This window comes from Fukomys damarensis, unplaced genomic scaffold (genome assembly GCF_012274545.1).
Source record: "Fukomys damarensis isolate Sample0158 unplaced genomic scaffold, DMR_v1.0_HiC HiC_scaffold_1, whole genome shotgun sequence".
In the NCBI taxonomy this organism is placed as follows: Eukaryota; Metazoa; Chordata; class Mammalia; order Rodentia; family Bathyergidae; genus Fukomys; species Fukomys damarensis.
In genome coordinates, this window is record NW_022900913.1 from 5,755,113 (window position 1) to 5,775,741 (window position 20,629).

General features: G+C 43.5%; 1 long non-coding RNA gene across 2 annotated transcripts in view; it reads left to right on the plus strand.

Moving 5' to 3' along the window:
* LOC117286332 overlaps positions 1–20,629 on the plus strand; it is a 43,083-nt gene that overhangs the window by 13,039 nt on the left and 9,415 nt on the right. Inside the window, exons 2-4 of one of the 2 annotated variants that reach the window (XR_004517462.1) lie at positions 9,512–9,606; positions 10,300–10,367; positions 13,659–13,785. This is a non-coding gene — a long non-coding RNA (uncharacterized LOC117286332). The remainder of the gene's footprint in view (positions 1–9,511; positions 9,607–10,299; positions 10,368–13,658; positions 13,786–20,629) is intronic. The other variant, XR_004517463.1, reaches the window with a different exon arrangement.

Below are 20,629 nucleotides of genomic sequence, written 5' to 3' on the forward strand. Positions count from 1 at the left end.
AGAGAGAGGGAGAGAGGGAGAGAGGGAGAGAGGGAGAGAGGGAGGACGGACCCCCAACCCCCAGGCTGAGGAAGTGGAAGATGCAAAGGGAGAAATCTGTTCATGGAACTCTGGGTGAACCCCTTTGGTCAAAGCCTTGGGATGTGAGGAGAGAGGCTAGAGAAGTGACGAGCTCTGAGAAGCAGGCTGGGTGCCTGAGGTTAGAGAGGGAGAGAGGGAGAGAGGGAGAGAGGGAGAGAGGGAGGACGGACCCCCAACCCCCAGGCTGAGGAAGTGGAAGATGCAAAGGGAGAAATCTGTTCATGGAACTCTGGGTGAACCCCTTTGGTCAAAGCCTTGGGATGTGAGGAGAGAGGCTAGAGAAGTGACGAGCTCTGAGAAGCAGGCTGGGTGCCTGAGGTTTACCTGCAAAGCGGCCAGAGACGCTGCAGATTTTGAGTGGAGGCACCATGAAGTCCCTGGGTGAGAAGAGGCCTCAGGCCCAGCAGTGAGGTTCCAGTGCACACACCCTGCTTCAGTGCAGATGAGAAACACTTAGGCCAGTCCTGCAAGGAGGTGGGGAGACTGGGATGACGGAACTTGTCTTAGTCACTTTCCTGGCATCTGAGACAACACCCAGCGGCCACAGCTGGAAAGAGAAGTCTGGGCTCGCATTTTGAGTCCATAGTTGGCCAGCTACGAGACAAGAAGGCCTGGTGAGAGGCAGACTCAGTGCAAAGGAAGGTGACCATGGCCAGCACCGGATGGGTGCATGAAGACTGGTCCTCCTGCTGGGTGAGACATCCGGTCTCATCACCTTTGGGGTAGCCCAGATTGTGTTGCACCTGGGATCCGAAACTACCTGCATTTCCCGTAGCTCAGGGAGGCATGGCCTGTTAAATGCCAACACCGTCAGCTGGGGAGGCCCCTCACTGTATCCACAGGCAGTGTGGGTCTGATTGTGCCGGCACCCGTCTTCCAGGCTTAGGGCACACACTGTGGGCTTGTGCTTCCTAGGCCGGGCCGACTGGGCTCTCAGCAAGGGCCAGTCAGAGCTGGTATAACACAAGATGTGGCCTCTTTCCTACCTCTGACTTTGTTTTGCATGGATGGAGAGACTTTGGCTATGGGTATAATACATGCCGGATATTTCTGACTTCTGTAAGAAATCAAGCCTATATTAAATACCCTAAAGATTCTAAATCTAGCACTTAAACAGATCAGTGTCTATTTAGATTCTGAGGTCCAAGCAAAGGCAAGCAGAGCTTGGTCTTTGTTAATTAAACTTCTTTGTCTCTCAGGAGTTTTTCATTATTTTAGGAATATGAGTTCAGCGGAATAAAGAGGGATGTCACCGTTGCCCATGTTTCTGAGCCAATGTGGGATTCTGTTTAGACTATGTTCATTGTAATCCGGACTTATTATGCAGGAACATTAGAATTGTCCTTCATACATTTCTAGTCATCAGTGATTGCAGCCTGAGCATTCAAAGATGAAATAACAGGAGTTTAAGAAAGTAGGAACCCTTTTTATCTACGATACCAAGTCTGCTTCCTCAAGTGAATTGTGACAATTTTCTTCAAAGACACTTGCAATAAATTAACAATAGCAATGCCTGTGAAAGGCCGCAGCAAGGTGGTGGACACCCAGCCGCTCTCTTCCATTCTTTTCCATTGCTTTCTTTCCACCTTTCTTCCTTCCTTCTTTCATTCCTTCCTGGGTAAACTGGTGGATAGCCAGTGTTTGTAAAGGCTGACATTTCTTGAGTGAAAGCTCCACAGGGAGATGCACTGCCTTGCTGGGCTTTGTTGTTTTCGTCCGCGAGCCCGCTTGAGGAACAGGGTTCAGGGGCCTGGATATGGACGGCAAGGCACAGAACTACCACGCAGACTCCGGGGAGGTTTCTGGAATGCTTCCGTTTTATACAGCAAATGCACAGGCTTGTATAGGGTAAGGCAGGGGTGGAGCCAGGGTGGAGTCGGGATGTTTGGCACATCGTTGTTGGCCACATGTTAGTCTTTGGATTGTATGCTTTAGGGGCTGAGGTGAATGGAATCAGGACTCTAGAGGTTTTTGAGAGGAACAGTTTATCTAATGTCAGATCTCTACACACCCGAGGGGGTGGATTAATCCAGCCCTAACAGGCCTCGGAGTTTTCTCAGGAGAGATGGATGCAGTGCTCCTGACTCAGCCAGACTTCAACCTGATCTTCAGGGTTTTATGGTACATTCATTAAGAGTTAGTCATTCTTTTAGATCCTATTGCTTGGCAGTCTGGCCATGCACAAGAACAAAACACGAATCCTCCCAAAGGCAGCAAAACCTCCCTCATGCAGATGATGGCCAGGAGGGGTAAAGACATTGACAGACACCAAAAGAGGCAACTAGTGAGTCCTAGAAACTGATATCAACCGCAGACTATTTCAGCACTCAGAGAGCAAAATGAGGAATCGTGGCCCTGTTGAAGGCTAAAGTAACAAGGTTTTTCCACATGGTTCCGTGGTTTTCCTCACCATGAATGAATTTATGGGATTCCTTCTGTATTATACAGTTGTTCTTATGTGAATTTAGATCTGTTAAAAACTGGTTCCTCCTGTTCCTGTAGGTTTTCACATAGGCCCCACCCACCTCCTGCAACCAGTTGCCTTGCTTTGGTCCTGGGGGCTAAAATAGTGTCTAAATGCACACGGAGGACATTTCAGCTTATAAATGTGGCCACTGGTTCTCAAACAAAGTCCGTTCAGGTATTTTTGTTTATATATTGTGCATAATTTGGGTGACTTGTTTTATGGTATTTTAATTTTGAGACAGGTTTCTCCTTAAGTTGCCAAGTTTTCCAGACTGATCTTGAACTGGGGTCTTCCTGCTGCAGCTTGCTAGTGTGCTGGGATTATAGGCATGGAAAACCTGCACAGCTCAAGGGTATATTTTCCAAGTCTTCACCGAGGAACTCTAAAGCCTTGTCTTTAGTTTTCTACAGTCTTCTGCAGTACGTAAAGCAGAATTACATGGTGTTACACGTTTACACGTTTTCTCTAAGCTAATGACTCAACCCACGACCTTGAAATAGCTTCCTTTTCCTTGGTTTCACATCTCCAGTCCCGAGTTGTCTCTATCACATACGTTTTAATTTTCAGAGTCCTTGTGGAAGTCAGATTTTGCCGGTTAATTTTAAATGATTGCGGCCCACAGAACATTCTGGAGGTCTTGGTGAAGCTTTTGTTGTTGTGTGCTTGTTGCGTCTTTAGGGATTCTGTGGATGAGGTCAGCATTTTAGTCGGTAGGGCTGGAGGAGATGGCTGTGGGGCCCAGCTGCGGCCCCTTCTGCGGTCTCCAACCTGAGCTTCCTGGTCACTGTTGGGCCTCCTCAAGTCTCCGAGGTCAAAGGAGCCAATTTCCAATCACAGCAACCCTTGTCTAGCTACTTCTAGCTATATCTGTAGTTACCTCCCTTTCATCTATTTCTCTATCTTCTATCTACAAGGAATGATAAAGAATCATGGTTAATGTTTAAACTTTAAAAATGTATCACAACAAATGAGAAACTAGATTCATTCACATGAAAATGTATACATATTGAGGATATACTCCTAAGTGAAATAAGTAAGTCACACGTGTGTCAATACCGAATAGTTTCCCTGGTGTGCAAATCTATAATAGTACATAAGATCCTAATGAGATAATTGACCATGTGAAATAGGAAGAAAAGGGTTAAAGGTGTGGGGAAAGTGGGAAGGGTAGGGGAAAGGGAATAAGGGAAAAGAAAAAAAATATGAGAAAATGAAAAAATGGAAAAAAAATGTTTGTGAATGGGAAGGGGAGGAGAGGGAGAAGGGAGGGCAGGGACAAGGGGAAGAAATGAGAACCAAGACCTGTCTTGTAAAGGTACAAGATCCAATGATGAATGTGACTGTGCTGTACACTAAAATGTACCAATAAACTCAATTTTAAAAAATGCATCACAGTAAAGGACACCTTGTCATTAGCTCCCATTAAAATGCACCTGAGTACTTCAGGCACACTTGTTCCATCTGTCTTGCAACTCTCTGAAGCAGCTCTGGAAGTCTACTTTCAGGAGAGTCTTCAGTCACCTGTTATGGCTGCCTTTGTATCCTCAATACGTTCAAAACGTTTACCTTTCACTGCCATTGTCACTTTCACTGTCATTGTGAAGCCACATAATGCCTGATCCATTGAAAAAGGTAGATGAGGACACATCATAATATTTTTATTTTACAGAAATTGTCTTAAACATTTTTTTTTTATTTTTTTCGGAATTGAGTTTATTGGTATATTTTAGGTATACAGTACAGTTACATTCATCATTGGGATCTTGTACCTTTACATGTCAGGTCTTGACTTTCATTTTTACCCTTGTCCCTGCCCTCCCTTCACCTCTTCCTCCCCTCCCCATTTACAAACATTTTATTTTCATTTTTTCATTTTCTCATATTTTTTTTCTTTTCCCTTATTTCCTTTCCCCTACCCTTCCCACTTTTCCCACACCTTTAAAACCCTTTTCTTCCTATTTCACATTGTCAATTATCTCATTAGGATCTTATGTACTATTACAGTTTATTCATACCACAGAAACTATTCAGTATTTACACATGTGTGACTTATTTATTTCACTTAGGAGTATATCCTCAATATGTATCCATTTTCTTACGAATGAATCTAATTTCTCATTCTTTATGGCTGAGTAATATTCCATTTGACCCAGCCATCCCTCTGCTGGGTATCTTTCCAAAAGAATTAAAAGAATCATATAACAGTGACATATGCACACCCATGTTTATAGCAGCACAGTTTGTAATAGCTAAAGCTTGGAAATAGCCCATTTGCCCATCAGTTGGAAACTGGATAAGGAAGATGTGGTTTTTTTCTTAAACATTTTAATTTAGTTCTCTACGTTGAGGCAACCACAAAAGGACACTGGAGGACGGTACCCAGATACTTCAGGAAGTGGTAATTGATGGGCTAGATGTGCTCCAAGCTCTTGGAAGCACTGGGAGCAGGAGGAATAGCAATGTGTCTTTTTCATTAAAGACAAACTGTGTTTTGTGACCATACTGTGTATTTCTCTCTCCATGTGGTTTATTGTTTCTCTAAGCACACTGGCTGTTACACTAACCCTGGCTTTTCCTGCCCCTCTGTGCTGTCTCTGGCTTCCATGACAGGTTCTGGGGCCCCCTTCTGCCCCAGTTTCTCTCTGAGCCCAGGAAGCACCTTTTCCCTCCCAGCTTGAAGTTTCAAACAATGTTCAGCTTCCCTGTTGAGGAACCAGCTTCTCTTTGAAGCTCCATCCTGTGCCCCTCTCCTTCGTCACCTGGAATCCATCCTCTTTAGACCCAACTCCATGACTTTTTATGGCAAGGGCAGTCCAACTGGTTTCCTGCATCTCATCTGCTTACTCCAGCTGGCTTTAAGACATCCAGGGTTGCATTTTACGTGCATCGTCTGTAGATGTTCACATCCTTGCCTGGCTTGCAGCCAGTGCACTGCCTTCTTCCTCCCAGGAGGCTGGCAGGGTCCCAGTGATACTGTGCCTTACATGCACTACATCCAGGCATTTTACCCTCTTTCTAGCTTGTCCCTAACCAAGCAGGGTCACAGCTATAACACACCCCGTATCTACCTGGAAACCCCATGGAAAGTTACTGGCTTGTGCCCCTTTGCCTATTTTACAGACAGCCTGGCCCCCAACCCTATTGCGATCCAGGAGTTAACCCTTCTCCTCTGGGCTAAGTGATTTCCACAGTTGACTTCTGCACTGAGACCGGGGATTTGAGGCCAAGAAATTAAATCAGCAGTACCATGTTTGGGTCCCTAATTATCTCAGGAACTTCAAGCTTAATATGGATTTCTTTGCAGGTGCAACACACATTTCAGTTATCTTGTTCCTGAGAATAAGATTTACAGTAATTAGGTTCTCAGGGATCAATTAATCACACAGGAAATCTGGCCTTCCTCCCCTGCACACAGATTTGGAAGCTGCCTCCACTGCTTGCTCCTCTGCCCTTGTCTACTCGGGAAAAGATTTCTGCATCACCTCTCCGCTGTCCTGTGGCCTCCAGGACCTGGTGCCTGTCACAAAGGATGGATCTGCTGTCCCCCGAGGAGGCCCTGCTCACCAGCCCACGTCCTCCGCTCTCATCTTCACCGCTCCCATTAGCACCATGATCCCTGGCACCGAAGCAGGGAATGGGATTGTCTCTGAGTGCACCCAAACCTCACACATCCTCGCCGTCCCCACCGTGGCAACACTGTGATCCTCCGTACCATCCTCGGCCGCCAGGCAGATGGGAAGAATGCCAAGAGAAGGAAGAGATGGCAGCCGGTGACCACTGCAGAGGGTGCCGAAGAGAAGGAGCCCGGAGGTGCTGGAGACGAAGGCCTTGTTTGTCTGTTTGAGAGGTGCTAGTTCTGGGGCAGTGATGGGCCAGGGCTGTCCAGCGCCAGCCCTGCAAACTTACTGGTAACATTGCAGAATTTCTCAATCCAGTTGTTAAGCAAACAGCACCTTGAATTCACCCCAGAAAGTGACAGAGCAGCAAAACTGTCTGCTCCTGTCGTGTTCTGCAGAACAAGTTTGCTAGCACACCACTGGTTGCTAATACTTTCCACAAAGGCCATAGCTTTATTTTACGTTCTTCAGGGGAGACAGAGACAAAATACAAGGGAGAAGAGGAAAGACAGCCAGTCTCTAGGATTCACATCACCCTCCTCTACCTCCCTGGCCAGAGAGGTGCCCCCTGCTGGGCGCCTTTTTCCTTCTCCCAGACAACCATTTCCCCCAGAAGTTATAGATCCCAAGGCCTTTCAAGCCTAGCCTCAGACGGGCTCACCTTCCAGTTACAGAGTAGACTCTGCCAGCGTCTCTCATCATTTGGTCCCCATGGTAGAAAATCTGATCCGTCTGCCTGCTTTCCTAGTCTGTGGCCACCTTAACTCAGTTTCCTCCACCCTTGAGTATGCGCAGCCTCACTCTGTATCTAAATATCATGTAGACCATCATTAAATCTGCCCTTATAAGAAGAGTAAGAGAGAAAAGAACCAAACCCTGAGGACCTTCCAGAGCAACGAGAACCCCAACTACTTCATTAAGAAAGGGAAGAGTGGATTCACAGGAAATGTATGTGTACGTTTCTGACGTAAAGTGAAAATGATTCTAAAGAGATTTATGGGGAAAATTGTTTAAAAACCAGCTGTGGCAGAGTTTGTTTCCCAGTTTAGAGAAGGTTTGCACTGTAGCTCCTCAGGGGGTCCTGGCCAACCAGAACACAAACTGGCCACGCTTCAAAGTCAGTTGGTAGAACTAAATTACTACTGAAGAATTCACAGGGCCAATCGGGATTTTAAGTGATTGCACTTGAGCCAAAATCGGTTTCTAAATGAATGGCATTCAACCAAGGGCCGGCCTGAGATGCCCCAGAAATTGAGCCCCATTCGCTTCTATGAAATGGCATGTTTTCTGCAAAAATAAATGAATCTAAAAGTATAGCTCAGAGTAAAAGATTAGATGAATGTATAGACTTAACATTGAAAATTCTGTTGTCTAAATAAACAGTGCACACACAGGACTACACATTCTCATGAATACAGTTCCGTGCACCTCTCTCTCCCCAGTGTCCTCTCCCTTCCTCTCCTCTCCTCTCCTCCCTTTCCTCCCCACCCCATGTCTCTCTGCCTCTCACTGTCTCTGTCCCTCCCTCCTTCTCTCTCTCTCTCTCTCTCTCTCGTTTCTTGGTCCCTCTTTCTCTTTCTCACACACATAGAGAATTGGTGCTCAGTAAGAACACACACAGATACCAGGTCTTACTTTGTGAAAGAATATGAAATGGAATGCATCGTGGGAAACTAAGAGGGTATCAACAACAAAATGCCAAACAGAACAGTAACAATCACACAGTTTAACATTCAGTCCTGTGCAATATATGTGCTCTGATTTAAAACTGCTGGAACCAGACACAGCGCAGACCTGTTTGCTCAAGTGTGCCCAGGTGCTGCTATATCTCAACCCTCCTGAGGACCAATCAGAGTATTTTCTTTCCATTCTTTCCCTTTGTATCTGAATTCTACATTTCGCATTACAGAAGAATCCAACCTAATGGCTGCTCATGGGAAATAGCTCTTGATTTATGCATTTGCTGATAGAATAGGTCAAATGAAAACTTAGTCTAATATACACTTAAGTGGAAAGCATAAAATCAGACACTTTCATTATTTCCATACATCTCCAAGCCAGACAAGCTGATGTTATTTTGGGATCTTGGCAACTGAATTTTTTTTTTTTTTCAAATGAGCATTAAGGAAAATGGAACTTGCGTCATACTTAATGCTTCTGCTAATGTGATTCTTGATTCTAATCTGCAATAAATTCATTGCAATTATGTGGTAGAAGTATTTAATGTGATTTTGCCTGTCAGAATCTATTATCATTTGTTCACAAGAAGCTGTCTGGCAAAACCAAGAATGTGTGTCACCAACAGGCAAATAGATTTCCTTTCTCAGCACAGTAAAATATGTAATTTAAATCCATTTTCCTGGTCAGGAACAGCTGAATTTCTAGTAACAAAATATATTAGCTCTCGCCCATATTAACAATTTTATTACTTTTTTAAAACAGAAGAAAAAGTGCTGATTTAGTCTATTTGACCACTTGTGTTTGTTTGTTCGTTTATTCGTTTTTGCATTACCAGGGATCAAACTGAAGGCCTTGTGCTTGTGAGGCAGGTGCAGTGCCACTGAGCTAAATCCCTGGCCCCACTTGTATTTGTTTTGATTCTTGTGAGTGTCCTGTTCTCCACAACTGCTTAGTATTTATCCAGTAGAGCTGATCGTATGGTGCTAACATTTTTTGTCGTTGTGAACTTTGACACTTATTTGGAGTGGGGATCAGCATTGGGGATTAAACCGGGGCCTGGTACAAACTGGACAATTGCTCTACCACTGAGCTACTCTCATAGCCCTTCAGTCCTTTGAAAATTGCCAAGACAGTGGTCTGAATGTTGATGTCCCCTTAAAGCCCATGGAACTTAATGCACATTGATCCTACGTTAAGTGGGTGGACTGTGGGAAGTCGCTGAGTCTTGTGGGCACCACCTTTAGGCATTGAACTCTGATTGCATTTCCTGTGATTCTAGAGTGTTCAAAAGGAGAACTACAAAACCTGTTCACTTCCCCACTTACTAAATTAGAACACTAAGGCTCAGAGTTAGTAAGTGACATGTAGAAACACAATAATTCAAATATTTTGTAAGCTCTCCTTCCCCAAGTCCCCCTCTAATATATTTTTTATCTAAATTGCCCCTCAGAAGGTTCAAATGCTCACAGTTTGTACTTTGAGGAAAGTGATTGTATTAGGATGGCACTAATATATCAACTGGCTAATTGGTGAGCTTGTGGCTGAATGGGCTGAAGGAAGTAGGTCCCTGGTGGGCGGGGAGGTGCATGCTTTTGAAGGGTATATCTCATCACAAGCCACTTCCTCTCTTTCTCTCTGATTCTTCCTTGCTGTCTTTCCTTCCTAGGACAGGAAGAGAGTTTCCTCCCACCATGATATTTCTGCTCTAGAGCCAGCCAACCACAGGCTGTGCCTTCTGAAACCATGACCCAGAGATCCAAAGTAAGTCTTTTCTCCTTGGCTGTTACTGCCTGCGAAAGGTTTACACCGATGGTCCCCTGAGGGCTGCTCACCTGGGGTTGACCTGTAGACTTCAGAGGGCTTTGACCAGCATACACGTGTGACCCTCAGCAGCATCTGGGCTTAGAGATGACCTTCTCAGGATGCCCCCGTCTTGGCTCCCTCCACATCCCCCCAGGTTGGACGGCTTCTGTGCCTCACCTGTTGGCTACTCACCCCCTTCCCAGGGGTACTACCAAAGAGGCTCACAGGAGAGTCTTGCTGAGTCTTCCCTTGACCACTGCTGAGCCACACTTAGCTCCTAATGACCAGGCCTCCTGAAAGGAGCTCAGCCAGAGCTCTGCCCAAAGCACGCCTGGTACCTAGGAACAGGAAAGCCTGAGCGCCCCAAGTGGTGGAGCAGTGATGAAGAACACCAGATGTAGCTCTGCAAAACCTCAATGTTCGTACAGCGGGGCCCTGGCCACTAGTGTGCAAGAGGGTAAAGAAGCCTGTGACCCATCTGGTTTGCCACCAGGCAGACAACGCCTGAGCCTGGTACCTCTGCACAAGGCCTGTGCAAATGCCCAAAATGCCCCCAGGGCAGCAAAGGAAAATGAGCTAGGAAAGACTCTCAATTGGTAAAACAGAAAAATAAATAGTGCTCTTTATTTCTTTATGTATGAAATTCTGTAGAGGAGTGATGATCACTACCCCTGCAAACATGACTAATACGGACTGAATAAAGAAACTCCCAGAAAAAGGTATGTAAATTTCAAAAGCAACGCTTCAGCACATTTTGTGGAGCTGTGTAAACCTACATAGATACGTACGTTACACAACTGCTGTGTATTGACAAGAAAATGACACGGGAGGTATAAAATCCCAATGCTGGCTCCCTCTTGGGACACGAATGGAGTAAGATACGGAAAGAGCACAGGAAGGGTCGGAGGTGCTGGGGCGTTTATATAGGTTAAACTGAGTGTGTGGTAAGTCAGAAGGACGTGTTATATTATTACATTAGCTAAATATGTAGGTTATATAAATTCACTCACATCTAAAACTCTGCAGATAAACATGGGCTCTAGAAAAAGAACAAATCAAAGAGCTTTAACAATACAAAGCACTGAGCTTGCCATGACATTTATACAGATGAGAAAATATCGTGACTATGCATGTATCAGTTTCTATAACAAAATTAATTAAATCTCTACTTGCTCCGTACCTTGTTTTGTTGTTGAATTTTATTTTTGCTTTGGTTTTTATTAGGACATTTTGCAATACATAATGTTTATATTTCTTGTGGAGAGTAGGTACATGGACACAACACATGTGTGTTCTTTTTTAATCCTCTTTCCTTCCCCCCACCCCTTTCTAGAGAAACCCCTCCCTTGTTGCGATAATGTCGAATTTCCCTCCAAATCTATTACAAAGAGATAAATTCATTCCCTAGTCTTAATTCTAAAGATTTAAATTGTTGATTTGTAAGTCCAACTTACCAAAGAAACTTGTCAGAATCTCTGTCATAGAGAATCATGTTTTTTCCCTTAAACTTTTAAGGGAAGTCATATTAGAAGTTTATTTTGATCCCCGACCTTCTGCTAATTAATCAGCAATAAAGACTATCATTCCAGTGAAAATGAGGCAAGCAGTTTATTAAATAGGTAAGTATATCTAAAATATTTACTTTTTTAAAGTGCTATTTGTCCAGATAAATAGCTAATTATCACGTTAACTGCCATGATAAGTACTGATCTTCTAGATCTGTTACCCAATACAGTGGCACACTCATACACAAACTTAATTCATTCCACAACTCTGGGGAAGAGGCTGCTTTCATGTACCTCGCCCAATGCAGAGTTTGAGAACAGAAGCATAATTCCGCTAATTGTTTCTTTTTGGGAACTGAAATGTTCTCGGAAGATGTGTTCACGAATTGATGTGCTGCTGTATTTTCCTGTTTATCCTGCTTTCATCGCTCCACTGCCACAGAACACAGGCATCATGAGCAAAGGCTTCTACTGTGACACAGTTCTCAGAATAGCCCACTGCTGGAGAGCCTGGTTACCTGTTTGTTGAATAAATGAATAAAAATCTCTTAGAAAGCTTTACTGGTGCAGGACAGGAGGGACAGGTGAAGCCTCACAATGAGTTTCATGTACAGAGAGATTTTGCAAAGTTATATTAGCTATAATTTCAGTAAATTCAAGATTCTGTCTCTAAAATTTTTTTTAAATTTTCATTCTTAGATAAAATTGTATGTATTTATCATGTACAATATGATACTCTGAAGTATATATATGTACAATTCATGCATACATATACATATATATATATATATATATACACACACAATAGAATGTTTAATTCTAACTAATTAACATGCATATTACGTCACTTTGGTGGTGAGATTACCAGATCTTCCCTCTACATCTAGAAGACAATGTTTCTGATACTTGTTAACTTGGGAGACTATAATATTTCCATTGACTTTTATAGTTCATGGTCACTATCTTTGGGGCCAAATATCAAGCAATGTATTTTTACAGACATTTTTACATTTCTTTTTTTTGCAATCTTTGGTATTTTAAAATTATTTATATGACTATTGCCAGTTTTATTAATAAACACTAATTTCAACACACAGGAATAGATCATACTTTAGCTGTTAATAGAGTGTAGGTAAGGTACAGTTCTCTGAAGCGCTGTTTATTCGTCAGTGGGCTTTCTCCCATTTTTCTTTTCTGCCATGTCCTGTTGGTGAAGGGTATGTCATGCTGCTTGCTGCATTCTCTCCAGTTTTTCCAGAGTCAGAGATTTTAAGGGTAAAAGTGTGGGTTTACACAGCACCATTGAGGTTACATCTTAAAGGCAGAATTCTCCCATCATGAATATTCATAGTTTTTCCAACATTTTCCATACACATACACTGAACTGTCCCTATGCGAATGTCTGATGAGGTTGTGTACCTGGCACTGGACAAGGTGGTCCCTGCTGAGTCACACAGCTGCGCGTGGACCCAACCTCCCCCACGCAGCTACTCGCCAGCGACCCATGAGCGGTTCACAAGAGAAGTAGTTGAATTCCTGGGAGAAGTCACAAAGGGCCACCACCTCAAAAGGCATTAGGATGAACCCAAGCAGACAGGTTAAAGTGAGGCTGCTGGGTAAAACGGCCTGAGTTGCTGGGGCTGAGACAGCAGCTGCCCGAGGCTCTGAATTCGTTGAACAGGAAAATGGGCAGCACAAAGAGGAAACTGTCAGGATGCAGAGAGCTGGGCTCTTGGAGGAGTGAGTTCAGATGGTGCCAGCTGAGTAAGCAGACGATGGAGCAACGAGAAGGAGAAAGGACTTACGGAGATGTTCTGACTCTGAAGAGTGCTGACTCATGTAAAACAGACACCGTCTTTGGCATGAAGTGGACAGGCCATATGCAGCACTAAACTTAAAGCGAGGTTTGGTGACCTCAAAACATGTCAAAGTAATGATAAAACGTAGAATAAAGAATAAAGGGAGCAATACTCAAAGCATTAAAGTTTAGCATTAATTTTGGCTTTCATGTGATATTCTCTGTAACCCCAGTGCCAGCCACTCCTGAGACACCCGCTCCCCTGGGAGGGTGGAGGTTCTGCCTGGGCTGGGAGCTCTCAGGAGCTCAGAACAAGGTGACAATTTCTGATCTCCTGGATTCTGACAGTTCTGACGTATACCATTCCTACAGCTTGCTGGGTTATGCAGCACATTACTAAGACTTTTTTTCTAGATATAAATGGTCTTCAAATAAATTTGAGCACAGCCTTTTCAATCAAACTACTGCAGCCATCTGAAAGCATGTAAAACTTCTGACCTTAGATCAGGCTTGCAGAAATGGAAAAAGGAACCCCCCCAGAAGTGCCAATGGAGTTAAACCTGATCTCTACAAATGCTTTTGAGTTTTGTTTCCTTGCCCGACACAGATCATCTCTCTGCATAGGTGCACAATGCTTTTTATTTTTTATTCACGTTTGTGTTCTATAAGCTTTACAGCGTCCTGAACACTGCTGTTTCCATTTACAGAGCAGTCTGGGGGTAACGTAGCACACTGGCCAGAGCGTACAGTTCCGCAGAGCCCTCTCCACTCTTCCTCTCACCTAGTTTGACACAGCTGGTACGAAAGAACAACCAACAGCAGTCCCCAGCCAAAGTGAGTGCCTCCTAGTTGCTTTCCTGCAAATGTTTTGATTCCTCTGAAACAAGGTTTTGTTTTCTGTTTTTTTTTTCAGCTTTAATTGAGTTTATTGGTACATTTTAGGGATACAGTACAGTTACATTCATTGTTGGGATCTTGTACCTCTACATGACAAGTCTTGGTTCTCATTTTTTACCCTTGTCCCTGCCCTCCCTTCACCCCCTCTTCCCCGCCCCATCTACAAACACTTTATTTTCATCTTTTCATTATCTCACATTTTTTTCTTTTCCCTTATTACCCTTCTCTTACCCATCCCACCTTCCCTACACCTTTAGCTCCTTTCTTCCCATTTCTAAATGTCAATAATCTTATTAGGATCTTATGTATTTTTGCAGATTATTCACACCAGGGAAACTATTCGGTATTTACACATGTGTGACTTATTTATTTCACTTAGGAGTATATCTTCAATATGTATCCATTTTCCTATGAATGAATCTATTTTCTCATTCTTTATGGCTGAGTAATATTCCATTTTATAGAAAAACCACATCTTCTTTATCCAGTTTCCAACAGATGGGCAAATGGGCTGTTTCCAAGATTTAGCTATTACAAACTGTGCTGCTATAAACATGGTGAAACAAGGTTTCTAAATGCGCGCAGTAATACAAGTGTTGGATGGCACTAGGACTATGTGAGGATGATAAAACCGTTCCCCTAATGTGTTATAATTCTCCCCATCCCTGAGAGGGGAAACAGTACCCAGAGGAGGAGGCCACCCCAGGTGGAGCTGGGACTCCTGATCCCCTGTTCTGCTGAGCTGGGGGTTTCCTAGAGACTGTCAAATCCTCCAACACTAGAAGAATGGGACCGAGCTTCAAATTCCTTAAGCTTGGTGGACACAAAGCAGCAAGGCAGTGCCTGATCTGTGGGGCCCTACTTGTGTTTTATAAAACAGTAGTGACAGATTTGATGGATTCCTCAGAAGAGCAGGGGGGACCTGGGAGATGAAGCCTGCTTCGTCTGACTGCCCTCATGAAACATGGAACCAGACTGTCCGCTGGAGGCATCCCTATCTTGTCTACACAACACGGTGCAATTTCTCTCCTCAAGGCCTACTAGCCAGTGTTTTTCTGTAAGGAAACAGAAGTTCTCTGTTTTCACTCAGTCCAAAGTGTACCAGCTGTCCATGCATTAGAAATTGGTTTACAAATCTTGTGGACTCTTTACACTAATGAAATTGATAACTTTGCCTGATCTTTGCAGTCTTGCAAACATCCTCAGGCACATTGGCTCTTGGCTATTCTAGCCAGGGCTGGTTTTTATTGTCAGCCACACAATTTACCAGTGGGTAATTTTGTAGTGTTTCATAGTTGATTTAGATTGTTCTATAACTGATTTCTGTCTGAGTCTTATCACTAAACAATGTTGGAAATATCTCCAGAAGCTTAAAGAAAAAGAAAGGAAAAGGAAGGACAAACAAAAAGGAAAGGAAGAAGAAAAGAAAAGAATCAACTGTAATTATGTTACAGAAAGCTTAGAAGCTACATTACTGACTGCTAACATCCTGCTTCAGTCATCCCGAAAGGGGAAGAGAAGGAGCTGGGAGCCAGACCAGGGCACGTGGCCTAGGTTTTTTGTTTCTAATGCTTCTATATCAGAAGTGGAGGTTGATGTTCTGAATGAGGGGAAGGGAATGGAAAAAGTCTTGTGGTATGTCCAAGAGCAGCACCACTGTGCATCACAAACAGGCACTCATTTTATTAAAAAGAACAAACCCAGGTCTTCCCCTAATCTGAGTGATCACACCAGGCAGAAAGGGAAGGCACCAGTCACCTGGAGGGCTGGGTGTGTAGCTGATGATTAAGACTGGCCTTAAGCCTGTCACCCGCTACTTACCTCAACTTCAGATAGGTTTCTTCCTAATTTCAGATCCTGAACACCTTTCTTCTTGCAGCATTTTCTTCAGAGTCTTCTAATTATGACTTCTCTCTCTGTCCCTTTGAAATGTAAAAATTGTAAAAGTGTTCTGTCAGCTTTACAGGCCCAGCCTCTTTCCCTTTCATGGGACCCGCGTTTGAAACGTGATCATCAAGGAAAAGCCCCTCTCCCATCTCTACAGGAGGGTGAGAGTCTGGACTCAGGGAGTACCTGATCCCAGTGGGTAAAGCTATTTCCTTTCAAGAAGATAAGAGAAAGTTTCCTTTTTCTTCCAGTGAGACCGACTTGAAAACATGCAGGCCTAAGACCTGCCCTTCCCCAGTTGCCCCAAACTCTCCCACCTTTCGCTTTGGATGAGTTCAGTTCAAATGGCATCCTGGGAGCTCCTGTCTTTGTCCAGATGAAGTCTTTAGCTATTTCCCTGTGTCCAGTGTAACTTGTCCTTTGATGCCTGAGTGAGAAAGTGTTTAGAATTTTGGGAAATACTTGAAATATGGGAAAGTCTTAGAACAATATAACGAACACTATAAATATGCTGCAGGTTTCTGGGTTTGGGAAAAAACATGGAATAAAAGGAAAGTTTGTTGCCTTCACTTCCTGTGCCTCATCCAATCCCACTGATGTAGGACAGTGGAGTCGGACAAACCAGACAATTAGGCAGAATATATCAAAGGTCACAGGGCTGGGGTTTTGGCTCAGTGGTGCTGCCACCTGCCTTGCAAGCAAGAGCTGGAGTTCGATCCCTGGTACCAAAAAAAAAAAAAAAAAAAAATAAAAAAAAAAAAAAAAAAAAAAAAAAAAAAAGGCACAAAAACCTGGAGAACATGTGCAGAACATGGAACCCAAAATGAACCCATGGCTCCTGACCTCTGTGCCCAGAGACAATCAGAAAGCAACATTTTCAGTCCCTGCTTTTGGAGCTGGTGCTGTTTGCAGGAGCACAGTTTTCAGTGTTTGGCTTACATGTTTTGGGAAGCTAAGTGGGTCTTTCCATTGGGCAGTTTAAATCTATCTCCAGGCCAGGTGAGTTTTCCATGGTGCCTCCCTGCACAAGGGAAAAGTCATCCAAGAATGGTGATTACAAGAGGCCCCTTTTCCCCTCGTCCTCTGGCTGCTGCCAGCCTTTCTATCAGCTTGCGCTCTCTCTACAGAGTGTATTTCTTCTCCTTTCAGTAAATGTACACTTCTGTGCCTTGTCCAATTCTTCTTTCAGGATTCTCTATCTGGTGAAACTACAGTTAGCATCTCTTCAGGGTCCTCCTAGGACAGGGCTCAAAGAGCTCCCCAGATAGGAGACAGGAACCTTGATTCACCTCCTGTGGGGCTGTGGCAGATTCACTGACTCCCCTCACACAAGAAAAGAATTTTCAGGATGCATCTGTAAGAGAAGAAAAGTCATTGAAAGAGGCAGATTGTAAAATATGCATTCAAAGAAGATAGAGTGTGGACCCTCAACAGAGAGGAGCATTCTTTCCTGGAATTGGGACCTGCATGTTTTCCTTGAGGAGGTGGACGCTTATGTAATTTGTGAGTCTGTGGGATGTATTGGTTTTAACATACAGGACAAGAAAAGATGGTCACTTTACAAGTGGGAGACACAAATGCACTTTGTTCATTCGTTTGTTTGTTTGTTTTTAATAGATATTCTTTTGGCTGGGATTTAGTTCAGTGGTACCATGCCTGCCTCACAAGCACAAGGTCCCAAGTTCAATCCCCAGTACTCCCCCCAAAAAAGATGGTCTTTGAATTCCCTCAATCTGTTCCTTATCTTAAGATCAGGTTTCTGTCTTCTTTACCAACTAAACTAATTCATGGACTTATAGCATTCTTAAGGAATTGTGGGTGAGATGGATCTAGAAGGAAAGAAGCACAAACTAACTCAAGGAATGTGGATCTGAATAGCTATGGGTAACTTTGTGTCTTTTAAAAAGTAAAATTTTGAAATTACGATTTTCTTTATCTCCTTTCAAACTGTATTTCTTCTATCCCACCTCAGTTCCTCCTTAGTGCCAGGTTCTATTTTCTGGACCAGGTAGAGGGGTTGGGGTATCAGTGGCACAATCGCACTACACGTCCTTCAGAGAGGGGATTTTCTGGACTGAAGAGATGGACGCGGTCCACACAAGGCCAGGAGTCTGACCCCAAGGACAGTCCCTCGGGGAGCAGCTTTAGGGGTTTGTATCCTTGTTTCCATCTCATCATCAAGACTCAAGTTCTAGAAGCCTGGCCTACTTTTGGTCGCATGCTCACTTCTACAGTGGGCAGGGAGCAGCTGGATGTATATTTCACTGTGTATGATTTGGGGTGAAAGCAATTCCTAGCACGACCCCCGTCTCACCCTAGAAAGTGCTGAGTAGTATCGCTAAAAGCCTTGGTACCATGAGAAATCCCTCAGCTCCACGAGGCGTGAGATGCTCATTCCCACTAAGGCAAGCTCATTCCTCCAGGAAAGACTGAGCTATTGTCATCAAAGGCAGGAGATCTGACTTGGCAAAATGCATACATGCATCCACGAATGCTTACATACTTGGGAGAGGAAACATTTGGGTTTGTCACCAAAGTATGAATACTGGGCAGGACAATAACATAAATATTGACAACAGCATCTTTTATTCCAGTTTGGACATATTGGTTTCTACATTCTGTTCACTGGGCTGTTAGACTGGGAAATATGAGAGGGAATGAAAACTCTGGTGTGGGCTTAATTTTGCACTGTTTCCTAGGAGCACTGGACTCATTTTTTCAGGCAGGGGATTCATTAGTTACCTGAGAAGGTCATATACCTCTAATTGCCTCTTTTCTTGGTCTTTTATTATAATTTGTTGGGATTTCAAAATAAATTTCCTTCTAAGGCATGGATTTTGTAGGACAATTTATACACATTTTATATTAACCTCAAAATATGACTAATCAATTCAAGTCACACAAAGTCTAGTTGTGTACTGACTCTGTATGAGAGGCAGAAAATTTTCTGAAGTTATAGGCCTCACCAAGATCACAGACTGTGACATAGATCTGAGGCCTGTGACGCAGTGGCCCAGGTCACTGAACCAGTGTCTTTGGTATTACGATGCTGTTTTATAGCCACAGAGTGTGCCTCTCTCCTCCTGTGCCTTCCCTCCTGCAGGTCTCCAGGGTCCAGAGTACAGACAGCCCATAGTCACTGAGAACATGTTTTTACTCCACTGTGTTTTATAGATTATGCCCGTTCTCCTGGCTGTAAGCCATCGGTATAACCTGTAAATGTGAAAAGTTGCCTCCATACAATGCACCCTCCTAAGGACCTAACATACAAACAACTTGGGTTATAACCAGAATTTTAGATTTAACTTACAACCAAAGTCTTGAGTTACACCCAAAATACTGGCCTCTTGTGCTTCCAGATGGTCTCAGATGCAGATTTAGCTTTTAAAGAGTTCTGGAAGGAACTTGACAGCATCCTTTCCTGTATGGAGTTAACTGAGAAATCCTGGGCCCGGGTCTCTCTAAGGACCCCGAGATCTGCCTATGTACAGGAGAGAGACTTTGAAGGCTGTGTAGAGGAGCCTGAGCCTTCAATTGGCCAACTTGAGTTACAACCAGCCCTCGTGAACAAATCAAGTTTGTAAGTCAAGGGTCCACTGTATGTGATATGACTAATTATAATTTCTGTGGGAGGATTTAGTGTGCAGGGGACTAATGCTCATGGTACATCACCTTCCCCTTTCATCCTAACCCTATCCTAATCCTGTAGCCTTTTTCATTAAGAACATAGCTGAACATACACAGCCAGCATAGCCACATCAGGAACACGTAGAAACAGAGACTTGTCAATGCCAATCAGTTCTTTCCAATGATCACTGCTTAGTGTTTTCATTAAGAACATAGCTGAACATACACAGCCAGCATAGCCACATCAGGAACACGTAGAAACAGACTTGTCAATGCCAATCAGTTCTTTCCAATGATCACTGCTTAGTGTCTTAGTGAAACCATTTTGGCATGTAAGACCTAACACTGTTTTAATTCTTCCTCACAGGCTTACACAAGCTTACTGATTGTTTAGTTCAAGGTTGGACCTTTTTATAGGTTAGCCTAATCTTCATGCCTCTCAATTGTCACAAAATAGTTCTCTATATTTGATAATAATTCTTTTATTGCATGATGCCAAACCAGACATTCCAAATATTTAGAAAATGCCTCAGTTTACCTTGTTTTTATATTTTTTGTATCGATAAAATGAACCTATATTCCAGGGATCAGCGCTCAAAGTTTATGTCACAAATAGTCTGTTGCAGTTGGACATAACACAAAGTTGATCTGTTGTCTGATTGTCCCTTTTTCTGGTTTGGGGGATTTGATGACATGGCATATGACTTTTGGAAAAACGAAGGCTGTGTTTCCAGACTTGGTTGGACACACATTCTGTAATAACAGCTTTCAGGAATCACAACTAGAGATAGCAGTGAGTACATTTCCCCGGCATTTTAGTTAGCAAATTTTCATAACTTGAAAAGAACTGCAAAAATCTATGAGTCAGCCATCAATTTCCTGTGAATCAGGGGACTGTTGAGCACATTACTAGGTTCAAAGGCGATAGAGCCAAACTGTGGGACCCAGAGTCTTAGGTTATGAAACTGTGTCCTTCCAAGGAAAATAGGAAACGCTAAGTCCCAGTGTCTGTAAATAAGAGTTTATTTGGAAACAGAGGCTTTGCAGATAAAAACCAAACTTCATTGGTGTAGGACAGGGAGCCTTAGTCCAACAGGACTGCATCCTCTTATGAAGAGTAAGATTGGAAAGCACATTGGGAGGGCATCCTAGGGGCCATAACACACTTTAAAATCATACTTGAATTGCAAACGTCCTTCCAGAGATGCAAGATATTTGCAAAAGATGTAGCTTTAGAAGGATAAAAACCTAACAACAGACAGTTGTG